The sequence below is a fragment of the Felis catus genome, chromosome D1, assembly GCF_018350175.1.
Source record: "Felis catus isolate Fca126 chromosome D1, F.catus_Fca126_mat1.0, whole genome shotgun sequence".
NCBI classification, from domain to species: Eukaryota; Metazoa; Chordata; class Mammalia; order Carnivora; family Felidae; genus Felis; species Felis catus.
Window position 1 is genome coordinate 90,858,379 of NC_058377.1, and position 25,972 is coordinate 90,884,350.

The window sequence follows — 25,972 nt, forward strand, 5'->3', positions numbered from 1 at the left end:
ACTGAAAAGGGCTTCTATGGGACCCTTAGGAGTGCTTGATATACGTTTCTTATAATAGTAGGGGAGTAACGCAGTCAAGTCTTACTAAGGAATATAAAGGCAAGAGGTTGTAGCTGTCAGCTTGAGATGAGAGAGAGAGAGAGAGAGAGAGAGAGAGAGACAGAGAGAGACAGAGAGAGACAGAGAGAGACAGATACTTAAAGTGATGAGTGGGGCCAGGGACAAGGAGTGGAAATGTTTCACCAGTACCAGATGTGTGTGACTTGGAGAAAGAGCCAACTGAAGTCATTTAAAATACTGACCAAGAGAACACATAGATACATGATGGGACAGGAAGACAGAGATCCTGAGTGGATAAGCTGCTAAAGGTCAGGGTTTGCAGGAGTGGCAATCTAAGGAAAATCCTTGCTAGCATGCAGCACTGTATCATCGGCTGTATGGGGCAAGGTGGAGATGTGTTGATTCTGAGTAACATGCGAAGGTTATCAGGAAGGAAAGCATTGAACTCTGGAATGCCAGGGGAAGGTATTATCAAGCCTCCCATAAGCAATGCCTTGGGTTTTTTCTTTCTTTAATTTTTAAAGTTCATTTATTTATTTTGAGAGAGACAGCATGAGCAGGGAAGGAGCAGAGATGGAGAAAGAATCCCAAGCAGGTTCTGCACTGTCAGCACTGAGCCCAATGTGGGGCTCGAACTCATGAAATCATGAGATCATGACCTGAACCTAAATTAAGAGTCAGATGCTTAACTGACTGAGCCACCCAGGCGCCCCGCAATGCCTTAACAAGAACTTGACTCCGCTTTTACCTGTCTCCCCCAACATACCCCATCCTGTGCACCACTCAGGAAACAAATGTCTGTTTCCTGAGATTTTTAAAGTCGTATGTGTATGTGACAGCAGGCTGCCCCCTACTCGTTACTGGCACCAGAAGAGAGCAGCCCAACTCAGGCAGTAGCGGTACAGCAGCCCTCTTTGACTTAGAGGGCTGTACTCTGAATGGGCGCGTCTATACCAGCAGTGCGCGCCTACGTGCAGCTCCGCCCCCTGGAGGTCTGGGCCGCGCAGCCGCAGTCCTTCATGTTCCTTTGCCGCGCAGCAGTTTGGGGAGTGTGTCTGCTCTGCCCGGTGAGTCACTGAGCCGCTCACCGCGGCCTGTCTATAGGTTCCAAAGAAAAACTCTCTGAATAATTTTGTGGCAGTAGTTGGGCCCCTCAGAGTCACGCACTTCCTAATCTTGAGTTAAACGGGGAGCAATATTTACTTTAAGCCCATGCAGCTTCCACAAAGCCTCACCTTGACTTTCCGAATCAACAAGTACGAGGTGGTTGGTGATGTCTCCTCGCCGCCGCGGTGGCGCCGCATGCATGAGCAGCTGTTTGTCCGCCTGTCCCTCCTGGTGCTCAATAGTTTTGGCCTCCAGGGCATGCGCCTGAAGCTCATGGCCACCATGTGCCAGAGTCGGTTCCCCTCCATGAGCGTGTACTAGGGGAACCAAAACACCATGAAGCACCGCCTTCTCATCAGCTGCAACTCCACTCCCGGGAGCTGGATTTCCACCTTCATAGCATCAAAGGCCTTCCTGTGGGTACAAGTCGTGGGATGGTTATGAAGGGTCCCCAGCATGAGCCACCCGCAGGACATGGGTGATCTGCTGGCCACAGGCGCGGGGATTCCAGAGAGTGAGGCAGAGCCCCAAGGTAAGCATATATCATGACTGAGCTGCCCCAAGCGGCCATGGTAGTGGCTGAGTGTGGCTCACTGAGGTCTGGTCTCCGGATGGGGTTGCTGCTCATCAAGATCCAGAAGGGTGTCAGTTTCTTTCTTTCTGTTTTTGTTGTTGTTTTGTTTTGTTTAAATTAACTTAATTCTTTTTATTTATTTTTAAAATTTACATCCAAGTTAGCATATAGTGCATAATGATTTCAGGAGTAGAATCCAGTGATTCATCCCTTACATTTAACACCCAGTGTCAGCTTCTGCACAAGAGGTTGGAGGAGCACCAGGTCACCCTCACAGCTGAGGAAGAGAAGCTCCTGCTCAAGGCCAGAGGCAGGCCCAGCAGGCCCAGCAGGCCCAAAAACATCCAGTACAAGCAGGAATGGGTGAGAGGCCTTCATGAGGAAGAGCCTGGTGGGCATGAAGAGGGCATGGGCAGAGGCCAGTGGGACAGTGATACCCAGGACCCTCGGGGCCCGCTCAGGAAGCAGAGGGGACTTGGCAGCAGCAGCAAGGGGAGGGAGAGGAGAAGGAGAAGGAGATGGTTGGGGGTGTAGATGAATATTTCCACCAGGTGGTGGGCAAGGAGCATGATGAGGATATATTCTTAAAAGATGGCCAAGAGGACACAGCCTGCTGGGCCCCCCAGTCCAGATGCAGCTGGTAAAGAAGTAGAGGCCTTCAAAGATACTACTAAGAGCATTTTTATATTTTTGTGAGGGTTTTTTTTTTGTTGTTTGTTTGTTTAGTTTTGTTTTTAATTGGTGTCTATCTCCATTTGGTGACAGTGCACTTGGAGTGGGAGGTAAAATGACAGGTATGTAATTTATTTACATTCCACAAATTCTAATCCTACCATGGAAAACATTTGTGAGACTAAAACAGATTTGAGCAAAAGCCTCTTTAATATAAATTAGCGTACAGTTTGGTGATTGTTTCTCATCCTCCTCCTTAACCAAGGTGTATAAATATTTGTGGAGGATAGTGGGATAAGAGGGGGAGAGGATGGCAAGTCCAGATGGAAACAAACAGGAAAGTAACCCCACTTAAGTGAGCACAGAGGTTAGGTGTGGGTCCTAATGGCCCTCTGTTTGCCCAGTGAATTATCCTGGGATGGAACCAATTAAAAAGATAACTTTCCAGGTGAACCTGTCTAACCATGGGACCTAGAATTATCACTGTGGTTATTTAAGTTATCAACTCTCACTTAATGGCTCCAAAAGCCAGCTGAATCTTAAGAGGATTTAAGTCCTGTACCCCAGACTAGGATCTCTACCAACCAGGTGCTTCTTTTTTGCTCCCATAGAACTTTGTAGACTTGAGTTTTGAGGTCATACTTTGTGATTTATGGAAGGATTTTACTGTAGTTACAAAATAAATATGAAATAGAAAAGTCAGGTTTCAAACAGTTAAACTTTATAAGAAGGTAATTTACAAAGAAATAGATAAATAGCTGTAGGATGATTGGGTCTGTAAAGCATTTCCAGGAAGCTATGATTAATTGTGTGTAGGTATAAATTCCTGTTCTCTTAACAGAGTAGTAGTAGTATGTGTAGAGGTCTTAAAATATATACACACTCCCTAAGGGGGATAAATTATACTGTTCAATATTGAAACAGAAATAGAAAGTAGTAAGTCAATAATGAATTTATATAGATAATTATTTTGTTTCCCATTTAATTTTTATAGAAGTGTTTGTATGATCTGTGAACATGTTATCCAGTGAATGACAAGTTGTTTTTTTTTTTTGCATGTGTGTGTTGTGTTGTTTTTATTTATTTTTTTAATGTTTATTTATTTTTCAAAGAAAGAGTGCGAGCAGGGGAGGGGCAGAGAGAGAGGGAGACAGAGGATCTGAAGTGGGCTCTGCACTGACAGCGAAAAGCCCAGTGTGAGGCTTGAACTCACGAATCATGAGGTCATGACCTGAGCCAAAGTTGGTCACTGACTGAGGCACCTGGCGCCCCTGTTTTAAGAGACAAGAGGATTTTAATACAGTCACCTGAGTGTGATTAGGAAATTGATTGCAATGTTACGTGTAGTTGCTAATGTTGAGTCAAATCATCTAAGGTCTTTATTCAATTTTAGTGATATTTAATTATATTGAGGTATTGCCATCTATCATTCCTTCATTTATCAGACATTTATTGAGAGCCTGCTATGTACTTGGCACTGTTGTCGATCCTAAGAAAACAAGAGTAAAGATACAAAGGACCTTCCTTCGTGTTACTTATATTCTAGAAGGGGCAAAAATTATAAGCTGACAGAAAAATTAATAGGTGTATTATTCAATAGTAAGAATAAAGTAAGTTTAAAGGTACATAGAGTGGTAGAGTTTGCTCTGTTAGAGGACTCAGGAAAAGTGTCCTTGAGAAGGTGTCATCTGTCTTGAGTAAAGTGAAGGAATGAATTATTTGATTATCTGGGGGAAGAATATTTCAGGAAAGTAAACAGGAGGGGCAAATACTTCAAGGTACAATTTATTCTATAGTTTAGGGAGTTGTAAGGTCAGGTTATTCAATGATCAAGGAGGATATTGGTAGGAATGAAGCCAGAGACGTAGGGGGAGCCAGATTATCTAGGGATTTATAGGAGACCACTGAAGGATTTTAGAGCAAGAGAGGAACATAATCTCATTTACATTTTAGAAACATCTGCCTTGTGAATAGTAGTTCATAGGAGAAAAAAGACAGAAGCAGAGAGACCAATTCAACAGCTATTTTTATAGTTCTAGAGGAGAGAATGATGCTATCAGAGCTAGGGGAATTATAGTGGAAGAGGTGAGAAGTGGTCCTTTTTCATATATATTTTGAAGTGTCAAAAACTATTCTAAGTTCTTTATATGTAACATCTCACTTAATCCTCAAAACAATTGAATAAGGAAGACATCCATTATTTTCATTTCTAGAGGCAGAATCTGTGGATGAAAGATGTCAAGTAATTTTCTCAATGTCGCTGCACTAGTAACTGGCAGAATTAAAAATGATTAAACTTGAACTTGGCTGTCTCTATAACTTGAGTTTTTGCCTATAACATTATGCTGCCTTTTATTTAACTTCATCTACAAAGTAGACCCTGACAGTAGGGCAACAATAGAAAAATAGACTCAAATGTCAGGTATTCTTGCAATGAAACAGAACTTTTCTGTTGATGTGGTTACTTTGTTGCTCACTGTCAAAGATGGATTTCCTGCATCATCTTTGAATAAAAGGTTTAGTCCCAAACTGGAGAAGAAAAGATTCTAGGAATTGCAGACAATAAGCCTACAGATAGAGAAGGAAAAAGATAATATTCTTCCTGCCCCCAACACTCCACCATGAGAACAAGGAGAAATTAGGTTTTATAAATTAATTAATTAATTAATGATCAGTTTGTAAGTCTAAATGCACCAAACTTAACAGTAGATTCTGCCAACTAACTTTATTGATTATTTATTTATTTATTTATTTATTAATGTTTGTTTATTTTTGAGAGAGAGACAGAGTGCAAACAGGGAAGAGGCAGAGAGAGAGGGAGACACAGAATCTGAAGCGGGCTCCAGGCTCTGAATTGTCAGCACAGAGCCCGACGCAGGGCTTGAACTCACAAACTGTAAGATCATTACCTGAGCTGAAGTCAGGTGCTTAACCAACTGAGTCACCCTGGCGCCCCCTCAACTAACTTTAAAAGTAATAAATTTACAATTTAAAGAAATTTAGAGTTGTACAACCTTTGCCCTAATCCAGATTTAGAACGTTCCATCATCCCCCAAAGTTAATCCCTGCTCCCACATCTAGCCTTAAGAAGCTATTGATTTTCTTTGATTTCTTATAAATCTGCCTTCTCTAGAAAATGCATAGAAATAACATCATACATTTTATTTTGTACATTTAGTTTGTGTCATTTATTCTCCTGGCTTTGAGGTCATCCAAGTGGTAGCATACATTGGTAGTTCATTACTTTTTATGGCTGAATACTGTTATGTTGCATAGGTCTACCACATTTTATTTATTTTTGTAGGTTGATACACATTTGGGTGTTCTCCATTTTGGGGCTATTAGGAATAATGATGCTATGATCATTCACACACATGTGCATCTATCTTTTCATTTTTCTTGGATAGATTCCTAGAAGTGAAATTGCTGGGATGTATGGTAAATAAATGTTTATATATTTTAAGAAACATTTTCCAAACTGGCTGTATCATTTTAATCGTCCCATAAACAGTCCTGATGGTTTTCGCTTTTTCAGCATTCTAAGACATAATATCTGAATTTTTTATTATAGCCATTTTAATGGGTGTTTAGTTGTATCTCTTTTTGAGTTTGGCGTTTTTCTAATGATTAATAATGTAAGCATATTTTCAAGTGCTATTATTCATATATCTTTTGTCAAATGTCTATTCAGATCTTTTGCTGATTTTTAAATTGGTTGTTTGTCTTATCATTGAGTTGTTTTTTGTTTTCAAATATTTTCTTCCAGTATGTGGCTTGACTTTTTATTTTCATAATAATATTTTTTAAGCACAAAAATTTTAATTTTGATGAAGTTCAGTTTATCAATTGATTATTTTATGAATCACGTTTGAAGTATAAGAATTTTTTTTTGGCAAACTCAAGGTTACAGTGACTTTCTCTTATTTCTAGAAGTTTTATAGTTTAATTCTTAACATATAGACCTATGAGAATACTAGGTCCATTAACATGGTTCTATTTAGATTTATTTAGATCTTCTTAAATTCCATTCCGTAATGCTATATATATATATATATATATATATATATTTTTAATTTACTTATTTTGAGAGAGAGAGAGAGAGAGAACAAGTAGGGGAGGGGCAGAGAGAGAGGGAGAGGGAAGATCCCAAGCAGGCTCCTTACTGTCAGTGCAGAGCCAGATATAGGGCTTGAATTCATGAACTGCGAGATCATGACCTGAAAAGAAATAAAGAGTTAAGCTTCTGCTTAACCAACTGAGCCACCCAGGCACCCCAGTAATGCTATATACTTTTAAGTGTAGAAGTTATGCTCTTCTTTGAATAGTAAATATATTCCTAGGTATTTTATTCTTTGATGCTATCATAAATGGAATTATTTTCTTAATTTCATTTTTGTAGTGTTCACTGCTACAATTGGCTTTAATATATTTATCAGCAATAATGAGTCTTGCAATCTTTTAAAAAAAATTTTTTTTTAACGTTTTATTTATTTTTGAGACAGGAAGAGACAGAGCATGAACAGGGGAGGGTCAGAGAGAGGGAGACCCAGAATCTGAAACAGGCTCCAGGCTCTGAGCTGTCAGCACAGAGCCCCGCGCGGGACTCGAACTCACGGACCGCGAGATCATGACCTGAGCTGAAGTCGGCCACTCAACCGACTGAGCCACCCAGGCACCCCTGAGTCTTGCAATCTTGATGAACTAATTAGTTTTAATAATATTAGTGGATTCCATAGTATTTTCTAGAAGAAGATCATGTCATCTGCAAATAAGATAATTTTACTTTTAATTTTTCTTGTCAACCATGGTGGGAACCTCCAGTACAAGGTTAATAGATGTGGCAAGAATGCACATATTTGACTTGTTCCTTATTTTTGGAGGAAAGCTCATATTCACCACTAAGGGTTATGTTAGGTATGGGGAATGCATAGAGATTAAATCAGCTTCAAGATGTTGTTTCCTGTTATTCATAGTCAGTTGGTATTCTTCATCATTTTTTTTTTTTTTTTAACTCATGGGTCCTTGGGGTGTGGCGCCTTGGTGGCTCAGTAGGTTAAGCGTCCGACCTTGGCTCAGGTCATGATCTCACAGTTCATGAGTTCGAGCACTGCATCAGGCTCTGTGCTAACAGCTCAGAGCCTGGAGTCTGCTTCAGATTCTGTGTCTTCCTTTCTGTCTGCCCCTCCCCTGCTCATGCTTTGTCTCTCCTTTTTTTTTCTCTGTCTCTCTCAAAAATAAATAAATATTAAAAAAATATTTTGTTAAAAATCATGGATCCTTGCTTTGAATTTTTCCAGTGCTTTTTCTGTGTTTAATGAGATGGTCATCTGTTTTTGTATTTCATTTTATTATTATGGTATATGACATTATTTCATTTTGATATGTTAAACCAATTTTACATTCCTAAGTAGCATCTGGTTAATTGTTATAGACTGCATGTTTGTGTCAACTCCAAATTCATATCTTGAAATCCTAACCCCCAACATGATGGTATTTAGAGATGGAGTCTTTGGAAGGTAAGTAGGTCATGAGATTGGAGCCCTCATGATAACATTAGTGTCCTCATAAGAAGAGACAGGAGAGATCATTTTTTCTTTCTCTGCTTTCTACCATGTCAGGATATAAGGAGAAAAATGCCGTCTGCAAACCAAATAAAAAGTGCTCTCATCCGGAACCAAATGGACTAACACCTTGATTTTGGACTTCCCAACCTCCAGAACTGTGAGTAATAAATTTCTGTTGTTTAAGCCACTTAGTCTGTGGTATCTTGTTATAACAACCTGAGCTAACTAAAACAATTCTAGTGCATAATGTTTTATTTATTTTACTAACACTTTATCAAGGATTTTGTATATATATTCAAGGTGGGTATTGTTTTGTACTATTTTCTTGAGTTATCCTTGTTTGTATTGAGTAACAAAGTAACGCCAGTCTTAGAAAATGGGTTGGTAAGTGTTTCTTCTTCTTACGTTAGAACAAAGTTTGTAAAAAAAATTATAATAATTCTGTCCTTTGATAGAATTCACCCAGACCTGAGCTTTTCTTTGTGGGAATGTTTTCAATTACCAATTTCTTTACATTTATTTATATTTTATAAGTATATTAAGACTTGCTTTTTCTTCCTAAATCAGTTTTGGTCATTTCATTCTGAATTTTCTGCTTCATCTCAGTTATATAATTTGTTGGTACAAAGCTATTTATCATAATCCCTTACAGGTTTTTATTTTGGTAGGGTCATTAATGATGCCTCCTGTTTTCTTTCTGGATTTTGATAATTTGTGTTTTTTTAACTCTTCAAAGAACAAACTTTAGGTTTCACTGACTTCTCAATTATTTATCTGCTTTCTCTTTCACTCATACCTCCTCTAATAGATTTTAGTTCTTTGTGTCCAATTGTTTAGGGTTTAGTTTGCTCATGGGTATCTAGTTTCATAAGATGGAAGCTTAGGTCATTATTGAGACCTTTCTTTTTTACTGATATAGGCCATATGGCTATAAATTTCTATTTGAAGTTTTAGCTGCATCACATAAATTACGGTGTATTGTGTTTTCATTTTCATTCATTTCAGGGTGTTTTCTATTTTGCCTGTTATTTCTCCTTTGGTCAATGAGTTAGTGAGAATAGTGTTGAAATTAATAATACTAGGAGATTACCCATATTTCTTCCTGTTGTTGGCTTCTAATGTATTATTGTGGTCAGATCCCCTGCCAACTCTTTGGGGTCCCAGATCCAATTCCCATATGTGTATGATGGTTTCCACCGCTCTGACATAACACCAAAGCAATTCTTGGACAACAGCGAAGCGTCTAAGAATTCAACTCAGTTGTGACCCTACCCTAAGATAGCATCAGATTCCACGGGTTCAGGGGTTAAGGGCTCGGTTTTACAAGACTTTTTCTATACCACCCTCCAATTCAGATGTCAGTTGCAAGCCCCAGCCTGTTCCATGTGCTGACAGACTGACTACAGATTGGAGGTTCCAATGACCTACTCCTTAGGTTCTTTCAGTTTGCTAGAGTGGCTCACAGAACTCAGGGAAACACTTCAGTAGCCAAAAGAAGAGATATACATAGGGTGACATGTATGTCACTGTCTCCTCAACTCCACATGTTCATCAACCCAGAGCTCTCTTAACAAAGTCCCCTTGAGTTTTTAAGGGGGATTCATTGCATAGTCATGATTGACTAAGTCCTTGGCCATTGGCTGGTTCAACCTGTATCCCCTTAAGTGGGACTGAAGGTTTCAACCCTCTAATTACATGGTTGGTCCTTCTGGCAACCAGCCCCTGCCCTTGGGTGGGGTCCAAAAGTAATTTTCATTAATATAACAAAAGATACCTGTTTCACTCTCACCACTTAGGAAATTCCAAGGGTTTTGGTAGCTGTAAGCCAGTAACAATGGATGCAAACCAAATACATATGAAAAATATATTTTGGTCATCTGAATGACCAAATACATATTTCCTATAAATCACAGTATCACATCAGATAACATACTATGTATGATTTCAGTACTTTTTTCTCTCTTTAAAAAAAAAAATATTTATTTATCTTGCACGAGAGAGAGAGAGAGAGAGAGAGAGAGACAGAGAGAGAGACAGAGACAGAGGTAGGGGGAGGGAGAGATAGAGAGGGAGGGAGAAAGGGAGGGGCAGAGAGAGCGGGAGAGAGAATCCTAAACAGGCTCCAGGCTGTTGATGCAGAGCCTGATGTGGGGCTCGATTTCATGCCCACAAAATCATGACCTGAGCTGAAATCAAGAGTTGGGTGCTTGGAGCGCTTGGGTGACTCAGTCTGTTGAGCGTCCGACTTCAGCTCAGGTCATGATCTCACAGCTTGTGAATTTGAGCCCCATGTCGGGCTCTGAGCTGACAGTTTGGGGCCTGGAGCCTGCTTCGGATTCTGTGTTTCCCTCTTTCTCTGCCCCTGACCCACTCACATTCTGTCTCTGTCTCTCTCAAAAATAAATAAACATTAAAAAAAAAAAAAAGAGTTGGGTGCTTAACCAACTGAGCCATACAAGTGCTCCTCAGTACTTTTAAATGTAGTATGACTTGTTTTATCCTGGAGAATGTGCATGAAAAGAATGTGGATTCTGCTGTTGGGTGGAATTAACTATAGATATTGGTTAGGTTGATATTTTTGTTCAGGTCTTCTATATAGTTTTCTAATTTTTCTGAGCAGTTCTATCACTTACTGAGTAAAATATCAAACTTTCTCACAACTATCGTTGAATCACCTATTTCTCCCTTCAATTCTGTCCATTTTTTTGTTTTATATATTTTGGGCCAGTGTTGTTGGTGCTTATATAATTGTTGTATCTTCTTGATGTATTGACCCTTTTATCATTATGAAATTATATAATATTTCTGTCCTTAATGTCTGTTTTGTTTTTTATTAATATAGCATTCTAGATCTCTTATGTTTATTGTTGTCATGATAAATCTTTTTGTATCATTTTATTTTAAATCTGTTCTTGTTTCCTCATCTAAGACAGATGTCCTGTAAACAGCTTACAGTTGGCCTTGCTTTTTTTTTTTTTTTTCCATATACAGTCTAACAACCAGTGCCTATTGATTGGGGTATTTAGACTATTTCTATTCAATGTAATTATTAATATGGTTGAATTGATCTTTGTCATTTGTAATTTACCTTCTAGTTTCTAATGTATCTTGTCATTTATTTTTTCTCTGTTACTCCAAGACTGCATTCTTTTGTACTAAATAAGTTTTTTTTAATGTAGAATTTCCACTTTTCAGTACGTTCATTTGGTTATTTTATGATGGTTGTTTTAAGGATTATAATATGCATATTAACTTAATCATAAGCCACTGTAGATTAATACTAACCCAAATTTGGTTAAATTCTCTAACTTTATTCCAAAATACGTTCATTCCCTCTCTCTTCCTTTTTGCTATTACTGTAAAATATATTTTTATGTATTATGAGCCCAAGCAATACAGTGTTATTAACATTTTATATAATCTTTGTCTTTCTATAAAAGTTAAGAAAGGAGAGAAAAACATAGTTATATATTTATATAAACCTATAGAAAACAAATTCAACTTTGTATTGTTTATGTTAACTCATGTTTTTGCCACTTCCTGTAATCTTAATTTGTTCCTGTGGCTTTTGTTTGCAATCTGGTGTCATTTTTTTGTCAGCCTGAAAAAACTCCTTTAATATTTTTTGTAAGGCAAATCTGCCAGGAGAAAATTTTCTTTTTTAATTTTACCTTTATTTTTGTAGAATTGTTTTGCAATGTATAGGAGTCTTTGTTGGTCAATCACATTTTTTTCTACCACATTGAATGTGCCATCCCACTACCTCAATTGTTCCTGATGAGAAACAGTAATATCGATGCTCCTTTGTATATGATGAATTGTTTTTTCTTGCGATTTCAAGATTTTGACCTTGTTTTTCAATAGTTTGAATATGATGTCTTCAAATATGGATCTTTTCGTATTTATCCTGCTTAGATTTGTTGAGTTTCTTGGTTGTGTAAATTTTATTTTCATCAAATTTGGAAGTTTTTTGTTAGTCCTATATTATGAAATACTTTGCTGCTTCTTTCCTGTTGCTGTGATCAGTCTTAGTACACAATATGAAGCTTGTAGACATGATATGCTGACCACCCACCCCCACTCTCCTACCGCTGAGAAGTCATATCCACTGATACTGTTGCTGGGCACGGGTGTTAACTCTCAAGCCAAATAAAATGAGCCCCTTCTTCTTGCTGCAAAGACTCTGATAATCCTTGTGTCGTGACCATCCTAGTAGAACCACTGTGCAGAGTTGGGAGTGGGGGAGATGGGAGCTTGCCCAGGCCAGAATGCCATAGACCTCCACTATTCTTATTTCATGTCCAACCGTTTTTAAACCATAAATACTTCTAAGATTATGTTTTGCTTTTGGTTGATTTTTGGAGCACTGAATTTTTTTTCCTCATTTTTGTTTTGTTATGTTTTTGGTATGTTGTTCAGCTTTATAATAGCTTTTTGGGGAGAGGATTTGCCAGTCGCTTCAATCAGTCATAGCCATAATTCCTGCCGCTCTTTAAAACAAGAGAAAAAAACCAAAACAACCCCCCGCCACTTTATTTGGACCAGTTAATTAACTGGGTTACAGTGGGTCTGTTTATCAAAACAATTTTCCTTCATACTGCATGACACACTGCTTTGTGAAGTGAAAGGGTTATCATGTAGGACATTTTGAGATGAAAATTGTATCTTCCCTCAATTTTTTTTTTTTTTGCTCAAGTACAATGCAAAACGTGTTTAATATATCATAAACTCAAAGCTGGCACCATATACTATGACAGCATAAATTCTAAGAAAATTTACCATTAAGGAGATCTTTAAATTTATCTTTAATACATATCAGTTCAAGAAGCGATTTGTTTTTGTTTTGTTTTGTTTCCCCTTCCATCTCTTACAAGAAAGGAGTGTTCACGCCAGGCCAAATTGCACCTTCAGCTGCGCAGAACTTTGCTCTGCTTTCCTGCCTGCCCATCAGGGGATATCATTAGCTAAAGCAATTCAATTATGATACTTTTTACTCAAACCCTTCGAGAACTCAGAAGTGGGTTAAATTGGGAAATTTGATGAAAGAACAATATCTTAGAGATAATCACCTTGCTTCAACAAAATGCCTCTTTATTGAATGGGGCAGGATAAAAACTAACATGCATTTTAAATGCCTTCACCTGTGTCACTAATGGCATCGTAAGTTGCTTAAATGGAACTATTCTACAGTTCTGGTTGACTCAAGTATGTCACTAAACTTGGCTTGGCAGAGCTTCCTCCTTAAACTAGGGTATTAAGATTGTGAAGCAGTAACAAAACAACCAAACACACAGTAAAACCAAAAAAACAAAACAAGCTATCACTTCCTGCCTGAAAATTTAAAAGAGATAAAAAAAAATAGTGTTTACCAAAAAGGCATTGTACCTTTAAAGTATTTTTTTATTTGTAGGCTTTGTTTTTATTTAAATATTTTTGTGACAGACACTTCTACTTATATCTCGGTATGAATTTTTACCCTCCTTTTAGCAATAGTACCACTTCAGTTTTACCTGGGTTTATACCCGCTGAAGCTATCAACTACTGTTCCTATCTACTCTGCATACAGGAGTGGCCATGTAAAACTCAGCCTCAGAGAGGTTAACTGACATTCCAAATCTTAACACACTAATTTCTTGTGGAGCTGGGACATGAAACCATATCTTTAGCATCTAATAAAATATTTTGGTGCTAAAATAACTCCCTAAGCCATCCTTTAGGGATAGTTTACACTCCAGATTAGCCAGTGTCCTCTTTTTTTTTTTTTTTAAAGTTTATGTAGTTATTTTGAGAGAGAGTGAGTGAGAGTGTGGAGGGGAAGAGAGAGAGAGAGAGAGAGAGAGAGAGAGAGAGAGAGAGAGAGAGAGAGAATCCCAAACAGGTTCCGCACTGTCAGTGCAGAGCCTGGTGCCTGGGCTTGAACTCGATCATGACCTGACCTGAGCTGAGATCAAGAGTCAGCCTTTTAACGAGCTGAGACACCAAGATGCCCCTAGCCAGTTTCCTCTTAATGTGAATTTCATTCTTCATAGCCCCTGATCCTATTATTCATGTTAAGAATTTTTTTCTTTTAGGTGTTTATGAACAAAATAAAATGATTCTCAATAAAGAGAGTTCGTTCCTATATACTTTATTATTATTTTTTACTTTTAATGTTTATTTACTTTTGAGAGAAAGAGAGAGAGACACAGAGGTGTGAGCAGGGGAAGGACAGAGAGAGGGAGACACAGAATCTGAAGCAGGGTCCAGGCTCTGAACTGTCAGCACAGAGCCCGACATGGGGCTTGAACCCACAGACCATGAGATCATGACCTGAGCTGAAGTCGGACGCTTAACTGACTGAGCCACCCAGGCACCCTATATTCCTATATAGTTTAAACGTGACATTCAGATGATGTTATTATGATGATCTACAAATGGCCAAAGAGGACTCACTATTCACAAGGTCATATTAATTCCATCAATCTTAAGATTGAATAACAGAAAATGAAGGTGCAACCCCGGTGTAATGGGTCATTCCAAATGCTGGGTATGCAGTAGACTCAATAGACCATTAGTTCGGTTTTACCAACAAATGAAAGGAAGAAAATTATGGGTTGTTTACGATGATCCAATATCAGGGGCGCCTGGGTGTCTCAATTGGCTAAGTGACTGACTCTTGATTTCAGCTCAGGTCAGTTAGTGGGATGGTGCCCTGTGTTGGGATTTTCTCTCTCCCTCCCTTTCTGCACCTCCTCCACTTACACACACTTGCAAGTGTTCTCTCTCTCTCTCTCTCTCTCTCTCTCTCTCTCTCAAAATAAATAAATAAACTTTAAGATGATCCAATATCTGGAGTGCCTAGGTGACTCAGTCAGTTAAGTGTCTGACTTTGGCCCAGGCCATGCTCATGGTTTGTGAGTTCTAGCTCCACGTTGGGCTCTCTGCTGTCAGCACAAAGCCGGCTTCCAATCTTCTATCTCCCTCTCTCTCTGCCCCTTTCCTGCTTGCTCTCTCTTTCTCTCTCTCTCTCTCTCTCTCTCTCTCTCAAAAATAAACATTAAAAAAAATTAAAATGCCCCATATTAGGAATCATGAAAGCAGACATTTTTATTTGAAAGTTATTTGGCTTTGTTGTTGTTGTTATTGTGAGCTTAGGTTTCTAGCTCTGCCCTCTACCTTCACATAATTTAGGATGGAGGAAGCTATTTTGGTGGATGAAAAATGAGGATGGGCATTAAAGGACATGGGAGTGGAGACTTCTGGATGGACCTGTGACTAGATCAGTCACTGCAGTACAGTGAAGTGTTTTTACTGAACCTGGTTGGATTTTTTTTTACTGGAAAAATGAGAAAAGTTTCATATTTCATCAACTCTAATGCCTGCCCCCCTACCCCCATTTTCACCTGTTTTAAAATTGGAACACATCTAACTATAAACACCACCTTATCGGTGACAGCATGTCTTTATTCTTACTTGTACTTAAAACAATGTTGTATCTTTCAGTTGATGGTACCATTGATGTGATCAAACCACTTCGAGTCTTGTAGAGATAATCTAAAAAAAAGTTGCCATTTTAAGACATTGTCACAAATACTTAGAAATATTAAAATTACTTCAGCTTTTAAAAATTGTACCTAAACAGATACTTAAAAACAAAAGTGACCATGGTATTTGTTTAATAATGCCAGAACTATATTCTTGAAATCAATCATGATTCTCCATTTCAAAAGTACATGTGATCTATTGGTGCATGGTGTGGAAATAAAACTGAAAGATAAAAATGAAGACGTATATTGGGGATGCTGATTTTCAAGGACAAAGAAGAAAGTCAGTGTCTAGGCAGAAAAAGGAAGTTACCAAGGAAGAGGAAAATTTTAAGCTTAAGTTTTCTTCAGCAATAGTATGTACCAAAAAACTGCAGCAATGTACATTATCTTTTGCATGAAACAAAGTACCACAAATAATTTAAACTCAGCCAAATTGTCTTTATTATTTAAAGAAAGCCAAGAGACAGACATTCTCAAAAGGCAGGAATTCAGCAATTATAGCACCCATCCATTTTTCTTGGGGGATAACAAATCTTGATAATGAAATCCAGCCCACAGAGGAATTAATTCATAATAAAGACCTTAGGACTGAATCTATGTGAAAGGACTGGTAGTGAGCATTTAATCAATTTTAAGTAAATTTAAAATAATGATTACACAAGATAATATATGTTAAGAACACTGACAGTTTAAAATTTCAATATAGTTAAGAAAATTGGAAGGAGACTGTTCTTCCTCATCTTTCATAGCAGAGTCAGTTGATACAGTTTAAACTTGATTAAACTTGTAAAGTGGAGTTAAAAACTAATTATTTCAACCTCAATATTTCTCACGGTTCTTAATTAAATTTTGTATCCAGATACTTTAGTAATACCTTTTACTGTTAAGAAACACTTCTTTAAATTTAGTAGCTATTTTAGTTTAGCTAAAAGGCAACATTTTTATTACATATGTTAATTTTAATTGAAATTAATCTCAACATTTTATTTTTTAAAGTAGGGAGAATATGAATCCATGTTCAGTAATGTCTTTATAAATAGAAGTCTTATGATTGATTCTGTCTACTTACCCTGATAGAATGATTTACAAGATCACCTTTTTATATATATATATATATATATATATATATATATATGTATACACATATATATATAACCATATATATATATACATATATATATATAACCATATATATATATACACATACAAGATCACTATATATATAACCATATATATATATATAACCATACATATATATACAAGATCATATGTATGTGTGTGTATATATATATATGTGTATATATATATATGTATATATATATATATATATATATAAAACTTGTTATTTTTCAGTAGTAGGATTTAGGGTAATTTGATACCTTCTTTATTCCTTTGTTATTAAAAACTTGAGAGCGTATCTATTTCCTTTTTTTTTTTTACGTTAATTTATTTTTGAGAGACAGAGAGTGTGAGCAGGTGAGGAGCAGAGAGAGAGGGAGACACAGAATCTAAAACAGGCTCCAGGCTCTGAGCTGTCAGCACAGAGCCCCACGCGAGGCTTGAATTCTCAAGCTGTGAGATCATGACTTGAGCCGAAGTCTGACCCTTAACCGACTGAGCCACCTACACACCCCAAGAGCGTATCTATTTCTAAATCTATAAATGACAACACACTTAGATGAAGGTTTGTATTATACATTTCTAACTAAATCCTCTACACTCACATGCCTTGTGGCTATTACTCTTTGGAACTCTGCTTGTCTTTGCTGCATTATGCAGTTTCTTTACTCAGTCTTGAGGAGCCCATACCAAGACATGGACAGCTAAATGGACAGTAAATTCTTCAATTTACTACCCCTAAAGAGCAACTAAAAATGCATTTTAAAAAATATGGCATTGGGGCGCCTGGGTGGCTCAGTCAGTTAAGTGTCCAGCTTTGGCTTGGGTCATGATCTCATGGTTCATGGGTTCGAGCTCCACGTCAGGCTCCGTCTGACAGCACAGAGCCTGGAGCCTGCTTCGGATTCTTTGTCTCCTTCTCTCTCTGCCCCTCCTCTGCTTACACTCTGTCTCTCAAAAATGAATAAACATTAAAAAAATTAAAAACCCAGCATTAGTTTATCAACTGGAAAGCCAGTTTTACATAGTGGTTAAGATCATGTCCATTGAGGTCAAGTAACTCTTGGTCACTCAGAACACTGCCAATTACAAAGCATGTGACCTTGGGCTACCTAGCATCACACAGACACATTTTTCATTTCTATAATACTGACTTAATGAAAGTATCGAGCTTACAGGGTTACTTTAAAGATTACATTATATAACATTTGCAAAGCACTTAGCATAATGACATACATGTAGAGCTTAGTCAGCAAAAGCCACACAAATAATCAATTGCCATTGTCCTGAGTTCTGCAAAGAAGATATATAAGATGCTGTGGGTGCACATAGCAGGTTTGAACCTGATCAGGAAGGTCAGCAAATGTTTCCAGTACTCTGAATCATCCATCCACACCAGCATTTCCACAAATTCCCTAGTGTAGTAGGAGACTTCTGTGAATTTCTGAGGATGGTAAGGAAAAATGATTTCAGTGATTATATTAGAAGTATGTTTTCTCTTCTTTAAAAAAAATAAATAAAAAAGAAAGAAGTCAGGAGATGTCACATGAATTTGTAGGAATCACTTGCCTGAGAGTAGCTCATTAGGTAATGATATGTCAAGGAATCTTACCCATATCATAACTAATGATAACTTTAAACATAAAAGTGCTTTTCCTCTTTTAAAATTTTTTTTTAATTTTTTTTTCAACGTTTTTATTTATTTTTGCGACAGAGAGAGACAGAGCATGAATGGGGGAGGGGCAGAGAGAGAGGGAGACACAGAATCGGAAACTGGTTCCAGGCTCTGAGCCATCAGCCCAGAGCCTGACGTGGGGCTCGAACTCACGGACCGCGAGATCGTGACCTGGTTGAAGTCGGAGGCTTAACCGACTGTGCCACCCAGGCGCCCCTAAAATTTTTAATGAGAAGTGAAAGCATTTGAAGGAGAACTGAAATACACCCTGAAAGTTCAATCTACTACCCAAATAAAAAGGATTATCAAAAAAAAAATACTGATACCAGAAACAGCACACATAAATATGAGCAGAAGATACTGACCTATTTAATTGTAAATCCTGATGGCTTTTCAGGTATCAGTGAATTTTATTTTTCATCATACTTTGTGAACTATGCCTTAGGTACAGCAGAGACCCTCTTCCCAACTGACTTACTAGTAAACACTGATGGTTGTATTGATAACACCAAATAGATCTTGCTTAGTCCGGGACTAAAATGCCTGTTTCTCCCTCTTGCTGGAAAAATCTTTCTCTGCCTGTGCCACAGAGGGTCAGAGCGATATCTGAGAGGCTCTGCAGATCCCTTCCTAAAAAAGTGTGTGGGAATGGCTGTTATAATAGGAGTGGAGAACACAGCAGACCCTCCCAGGCATTCACACGTCAGAAGGGTTGTCTCAATCGCCATGCTTTAGAAAAGTCTAAACGTATTGTGTCACAGTGACAGAGCAGTGACCTGGGAGGCAAGGTGGTTAGAGAAAGTTGATGAGATGAACTACGGGGGTGCTTAAACAATTTGAAAAATCTGTAAGTCCTCTCCACCAAAGCACTAAGTCTGCAGGGCAAACGGAACTACTCCCGCACCTTTTCAGACCATTCTGTATTTTGTTTTGTTTGTTTTTGTCTTCAGATCTTTGTTTAATGATATCTTGAACATAACTACCTTGGCACACATATGTTGAGGGAAATGAGGGGCCACAGTGGCTACTGCTCAGAGTGCCCTTATGTAAGGACTGAAGAAAGTCGCTTTACCTGGAATGATACAAACTTCTTGCTGTATCCTCTCTGCCCACACAGGTTTGTAGGTGTAGCAACTAAGCCTGTGTGTTTGAAGATTTTCAAAACCAGTTTGAAGAATCTATTTTATAAATACATTGAAAGAGCAAAAATACCATCAAGAGTCAGTTTATATCCACCCTTCACCCGCCCCAGATGGGACAATTGCTGTAATAGCTTCTCTTGCAAAACGTTTTCTAAGTGCCAAGTTATGCAGGGAATGAAGCGTTACCTAGCAATATGGCCAACTTTCAATTATCCATGGCAATGAGAGACAGGGATAGTAGAGAGAATTAAAATTCACAGACTGTCCCCAAACTTGAGCTTAATCACTTACATCCTTCTCCTTTGCACTAAGTGTGTTGGAAACACTATCTGGAGATGAAGTCTTTGATTTCAGTTTCATCTCTTCATGTCACTTGTCCTCCAAACAGGGAAAACAACAGAAATCCTTATTTAATCTTTCTATCTTTAAGAACTAATAACAAATTTGGATTATAGTGGATGTTCAAAAAATATTGAACTGTTAGCCTGGAATGAAATGGTCACAGTTTGGTATTGTGGGGTGAAAGGATCTTTGTAATTCCTGAGCTGGGATACGTTCCTTACTTATTTTTGTGAGTGAGACCAGCCAGAGTTTTAAGGTATTTGAAGAATGCAACTAGCTTCCCTTTTAAAGTTCTTATACTTAAACTCATTCATTCATTCATTCATTCATCATTCATTCACGAATGTTTATTAAATGTTTACAATGTGCTGGTCTCTGAGTATTGGAGATTCAGCAGGGAATAAGATAGATAAGGTTCCTCCTTTCATGGAGCTTAGATTCTAGTTGGAGAAGTCAGATTTAAAACAAATTAAAAAAATATTAGTGGAATGTGTTAGTGCTGTTAGGATGATGCAAAGAGATACAATACAGTATAGTTTGGGCGGGAAAAGGCACTAGTATAGCATGGTTAGCAATTCTTCTCTGTTGGAATATGAAATAGACCCTGCTATCCCAGAGAAAGAACATTCCAGGTAAGAAGGATTTAAGTGGAGAAAGAATTTTGAATTGGGAACAAATATCTAGTCGTATAAAATCTTAACTCTTATATCAAGCTGGGATCAGCTGTGAGGTAGGAGGGTTTTCCTTCTTTCCTGATTCTCAAATTGGAAGCTTTACAAATGGTAATTTCTAGGTCTAAACAAGTGATTCTTCACTGTATTTAGGCCATAGATCCATTTGAGTAATTAAATGTGTGACACGCGCGCGCGCACACACACACACACACACACACACACACACACACACACACACTATACTCTTTTTAAAAATATTTATTTATTTTAGAGAGCCAGAGCGAGAGCGAGAGTGAGAGCCAGAGCGAGATAGAGAGAGAGAGAGAGAGAGAGAGAGAGAGAGAGAGAGAGAGATTGATTGATTGAAAGAGAGAGAACAAGCAGGGTGAGGCAGAGAGAGAGGGAGACAGAAGATCCAAAGCAGGCTCGCACTGTCAGCAACCCAGCGACTGAGCCACCCAGGCGCCCCCAAGATCTACTCTTTTTAAAGTAATTCTGGACTTCAGTGATAACAGGTCATTTAATCACTGGAAGTCTAGAATATTTTATTCAGTCATATATTGAATGCCACTTTTTATTAGGTACTGTTCTCAGGCACTAAGGTTAAATGCAAAGACCTACTTCTCATGGAGCTTTGTCTAGGGCATAATTTTTAGGTGACTTTACAAACGCCTGTGACCTTGTTTTCTGCTGTCACTTCTTTTGAGGCCAAACATTTCAGTAATTGCCCACTTCCAGGAGCCTGCTAATAAGAGACATAAATACAGCATTCTTCTAACTTTGAGCAGTTATCTTGCTATTTTATTGTCTTGACAAGAAAGTTGTACCCATCTCTGTAATTCTGGTATTCAAATTAAGGGAGCTGAGTTATTCCCTCTCCTTGAGTTTGCTGAAGTAAAATAATGTCTGCTTTTTGTCCCTCGTCCCTTTGAGAAGAAGCAAGTTCATCATGGAGGCTACCAACTAGTGACTCCCAAATGGTTTTCATGAAGTTCTCTCCTTTTTTCGTCCTTTGCCCACATCACCTATCCTAGCACATGTGAGAGCTAGGCTTCATACTAGCACAGAGAACCGTGACAAATGACCTGTTAACTCTAGGGAGCCTGGGAGTTGGTGGTCTGGAGGAAGTTCCTCCATTTCCACAATAGGACCAGACCTGAAGCCTGGCTTGGAGAACCAGATGGAAAAGGCCACAGCCCTGCCCTATCCATAGGTAGAAGACAGACACCGACAGCTCTCAACTGGTGGAGATTGGAGAGCTTCCTCAGGACACATGGTATCTCTACTCCACTGCAGACATGGTGTAGGCAACAGAGGTCTTGATGAGGACTTCTTGGGATGAAATTCAGTTTTTATTGTTACTTCTCCCTGTATCCCATCTGTGTGAAAATGGTGAAGGTTTGTGGAGAAGAGACGAGTCAGCACCTGGGGTTTTTATGATTGAACAGATCTAATTTTGAAGCTCATGTACTAGAGGCACAAGTTCTCAAAAAGATTTCTACTCATCAAGTCCAATTTATCTCATCATAAAAATTGTATAAGCTAAAATATTAATAGTAATTTTCTAGGTTTGGGCCTGTCTCCTCCCAGATGATGATTTACTCACTACCAACAGATTCAGTATATATTTTTAAAAATCTATCCACTTTGTTAAGAAATAATGGATGTTTAATAAACTGCACATACATAAAGTGAACAATTTGCTAAGTTCTGTCATAGGTATATAGCTGTGGAACCATCACCACCATGAAGATAATGTATCCATCCTTCCCAAAAGTTTACTGATGCCCCTTTGAAATTAGTCCCTCCCGTCATGCTTCCCATCAGGCAACCACTGACCTATCTGCCTCCTATGACTATAGACTAGTTTGCATTTTCTAGAATATATAAATAAAATTATGTAAGTATGTACCATTTTTTTGGTCTAACTTTTTTCACTCAACATGATTATTTTGAGGTCCAGAATTACATTGCTTAATGTATCAATAGGTTTTCATTTTTTATTACTGAAATATAATTCACATACCATCAGATTCACCCATTTAAAATACACAATTCAGTGATTTTTTTTTAGTATATTTAAAGGGTTGTACAATTTTTTTTTTTTTTTTTTTTTTTTTTTTTTTTTTAGAAAGAGAGCATGCAAGACAGGGAGAGGGCCAGAGGGAGAAAGGGAGAAAGAGCGAAAGAAAGAGAGAAAATCTTAAATGCTCAGTGCAGAGGCCAATGCAAGGCCTGATCCCATGACCCTGAGATCATGACCTGAGCCAAAATCAAGAGTCGGATGCTTAACCGACTGAGCCACCCAGGCACCCCAAAAGATTGTACACCTTCTAATTCCAGAACACCAGTGTATAATTCCAGAACAACTTTATCTGCCTCACCCCGCCACAAATCCTATATGCATTAGCAGTCAGTCCTATATTCTTGTTCCCCCAAGTCTCTGGCATCCACTAATTTACTTTGTCTTATGGGCTTGTCTATTCTAGAAATTTCATATAAATGGATTCCACAATATGTAGTTCTTTGTATGTGGCTTCTTTCACTTAGCATAACCTTTACAAGGTTCATCCTGGTTGGATTTATCAGTGTCTCATTCCTTCTTATGGCTGTGTAATATTCTGTTGTGTGGATATATTATGTATCATCCATTCATCAGTTGATGGTCACTAAGGTTGTTTTCAGTTTGGGGCTATTGTGAATAATACTACCATGAACATTCTGGTATAAATTTTTACATGAAAATAAGTTTTCAGTTCTCTTGGGTATATATTTAGGAGTGGAATTTCTTGGTCATAATATAACTCTGTGTAACTTTTGAACTGTCAGACTATTTTCCAGAGGGCTCTACCCCTTCCACATTCCCATCACCAATACCTAAGGGTTTCAATTTCTGTTCGTCTTTGTCAAAACATGTTATTGTCTTTTTGATTATTGCCGTCCTGGTGGATGTGAAGTAGTATCTTATTGTTTTTAACTTATATTTCCCTAATGACTACTAATAGTGTTGAACATCTTTCCATTTGCTTTTGGCCATGTATGTATTCTTGGGGGGAAATGTATCAAATCCTTTGTCCATTTTTTGGGTTACTATTTTTTTATTTTGGAGCTCTTTATATACTCCGGATATAATACTCTTACTAGATACATGGTTTGAAAATTTTTTACTCCCACTTACTGGGGATTGTCCTTTCACTTTCTTGATAATATCCTTTGAGGCAAAAGGTTTTTAAATTTGATGAAGTTTACTTTACCTGTTTTTATCCTTGGTTAGCTTGTGCTTCAGGTGCTGTCTCTAAGAAACCATTGTCTAATTCTCAGTTATGAAAATTTACATCTGTTTTGTTCTAAGAGTTTTTAGTTTTATCTTTTACATTTAGGTTTTTGACTGATTTTGAGTTAATTTTGATTATTTTGGGAAGAGGTCCAACTTAATTTGTCTGTGGATATCCAGTTATCCCAGTACTTTTTGTTGAAAACACGATTCTTTCTTCATTAAATTGTCTCAGGGCCCTTGTCAAAAATCATTTAACTGTGCATATATGGGTTTGTTTCTGAAATCTCAAACCTATTCCATTGATCTGTATGCTAGTACCCTAGTTTCGATTCTGAAAAATAAACGTGGAATTGCGATCAGTTGGTTGGTACAACAGATAAAGTAAGTGAACAGCAAGAAAAGTAGGAAGCAAATGAATGGCTATTCAGAATATACAAAAATACTTTACCTTGAGGAAATAAAGCAAATAGTTTGCTGACAGAAAAGAGAAAGTTGTGAGAATGTGTTTGAAGTCTAATTCTATTTACAACTTTATTTTGTATTATTATTTATTTATTTTTATATATGATTTTTAAATGCTTATTCATTTTTGAGAGAGAGAGAGAGAGAGAGAGAGAGCGAGAGAGCGAGAGAGAGCAAGAGTGCGCATGTGTGAGTGGGGCAGGGGCAGAGAGAGGGAGACAGGATCCAAAGCAGGCTCTGCACTGCCATTGCATGTGGGGTCGAACTCACAAACTGCGATGATGACCTGAGCTGATGTCGGATGCTTAACTGACTGAGCCACCCAAGCACCCCAACAATTTTATTTTAGTATAAAGTTCCACCTTTTGGTGTCTAAACTGTAGTGGGCTTCAAAAACAGACATGTCAAATGTCAAGGTTAATCATGGACCCTTAACTTATTCATGGATTACATGTTAGGCACCTTAGTCACAATCCAGTGGGCAAACACAGAGATGCTTTCACCAGTGGAATTAATCAGCTTTTCAGAGAAAGTGAGTTGTATTCCATTTCCACATCCCACAAGTCAAACTAAAACGATGATGAGGGAATGCTGATTTGTTTACTGTAGTGTTGTGTTGGGGAGGATGTGGCCGGGGATGGCAGGAAGCAGCCATGTCTGAATTTTTATGTGCGTTCTCTTCACTGTTTTTTTTTTTTTTTTTAATTTTGAAATAGAGCATGATAATTAAGTTCATGGGAGCTGGCTAAGATTGGGCAGCCAATTCACAGGTGTGGGAAACATCTGACTCAACCCCTTCCAGTGGTGAGGGTGCCAAAGTGAACACCTGGCTGCGCATAGGGGTTGCTTCGTCTGCCAAAATCGTTGCTGCGAAGTGATCGGCAGCGCCAACAGCAGTCCAAAGACCGAGCACAACTGAACACTGCAGAAGAGGACCCTGAGGATGAGAAACCCAGGGTTGGGAGCTAAAGGTTGGAGCAAATGCTGTTTAAATGCAGCAAACAAAATAACTGTTTTGATTATTGTTAAGGATTTTTGGCATTGGTAGGACTGGAGAATCATTGACCCTTCATTAAAACAACATTTCAAATCCTTGTGTTAATATGGTGCTTTGTTTATAATATTAGAGGAGCAAGGAATTTTAAAGATCATTTAGGTTAAATGGATTATATGATATTTGAATATCCCTATAGCCAGGGACTGAGCTAGGCATGGGTGCACAGAGGTAAATGTATAGTGCTCTCTTTCAGAGAACTCCTAAGACTCTTACGTGATTGATCATAGCCCAGTTTTGACATATTAAATAATAAATGTATTATGGTTCTCTACACATTTCTATTATAAGGGGTAAATACAGGAAACAAAGTTACATTGGAGAGAGCAAGGCAGGGCTTTGCAAAAGGAGAATATCAATTGTGAAGGGCAGAGAATTAGGTAGAAGGTAGTAGAGGCATACAATAACAGCATGTTCAGGCAACCATACGGAGATATTCCATTGGTGGGCATATCACCTTTACATATATTTTTAAAGTCCTTTCTGTCTTTTGGAAGTTGTTTCTGTATCACCCAAATAGGGCCAAATTTCTAGAATTTCCATTATGTAACCATATTTAGATCACTCCTAGTATTTTAGTGCGCAGTTTATAGAATTACTTTGTGAATATGGTAGATTATAGTATCTATTAAAAATTCTTCCTTTCCTCTCTGCCCTTGCAGTGGTTCACTATGAGTAGAATATTAATCTCCATCCCATTATGTGGGACTTGATCTTATGACTG

General features: G+C 38.0%; 1 pseudogene; it reads left to right on the forward strand.

Moving 5' to 3' along the window:
* Positions 1–413: 413 nt before the first annotated feature.
* On the forward strand, positions 414–25,284 carry LOC101100506 (annotated as a pseudogene).
* Positions 25,285–25,972: the final 688 nt, after the last annotated feature.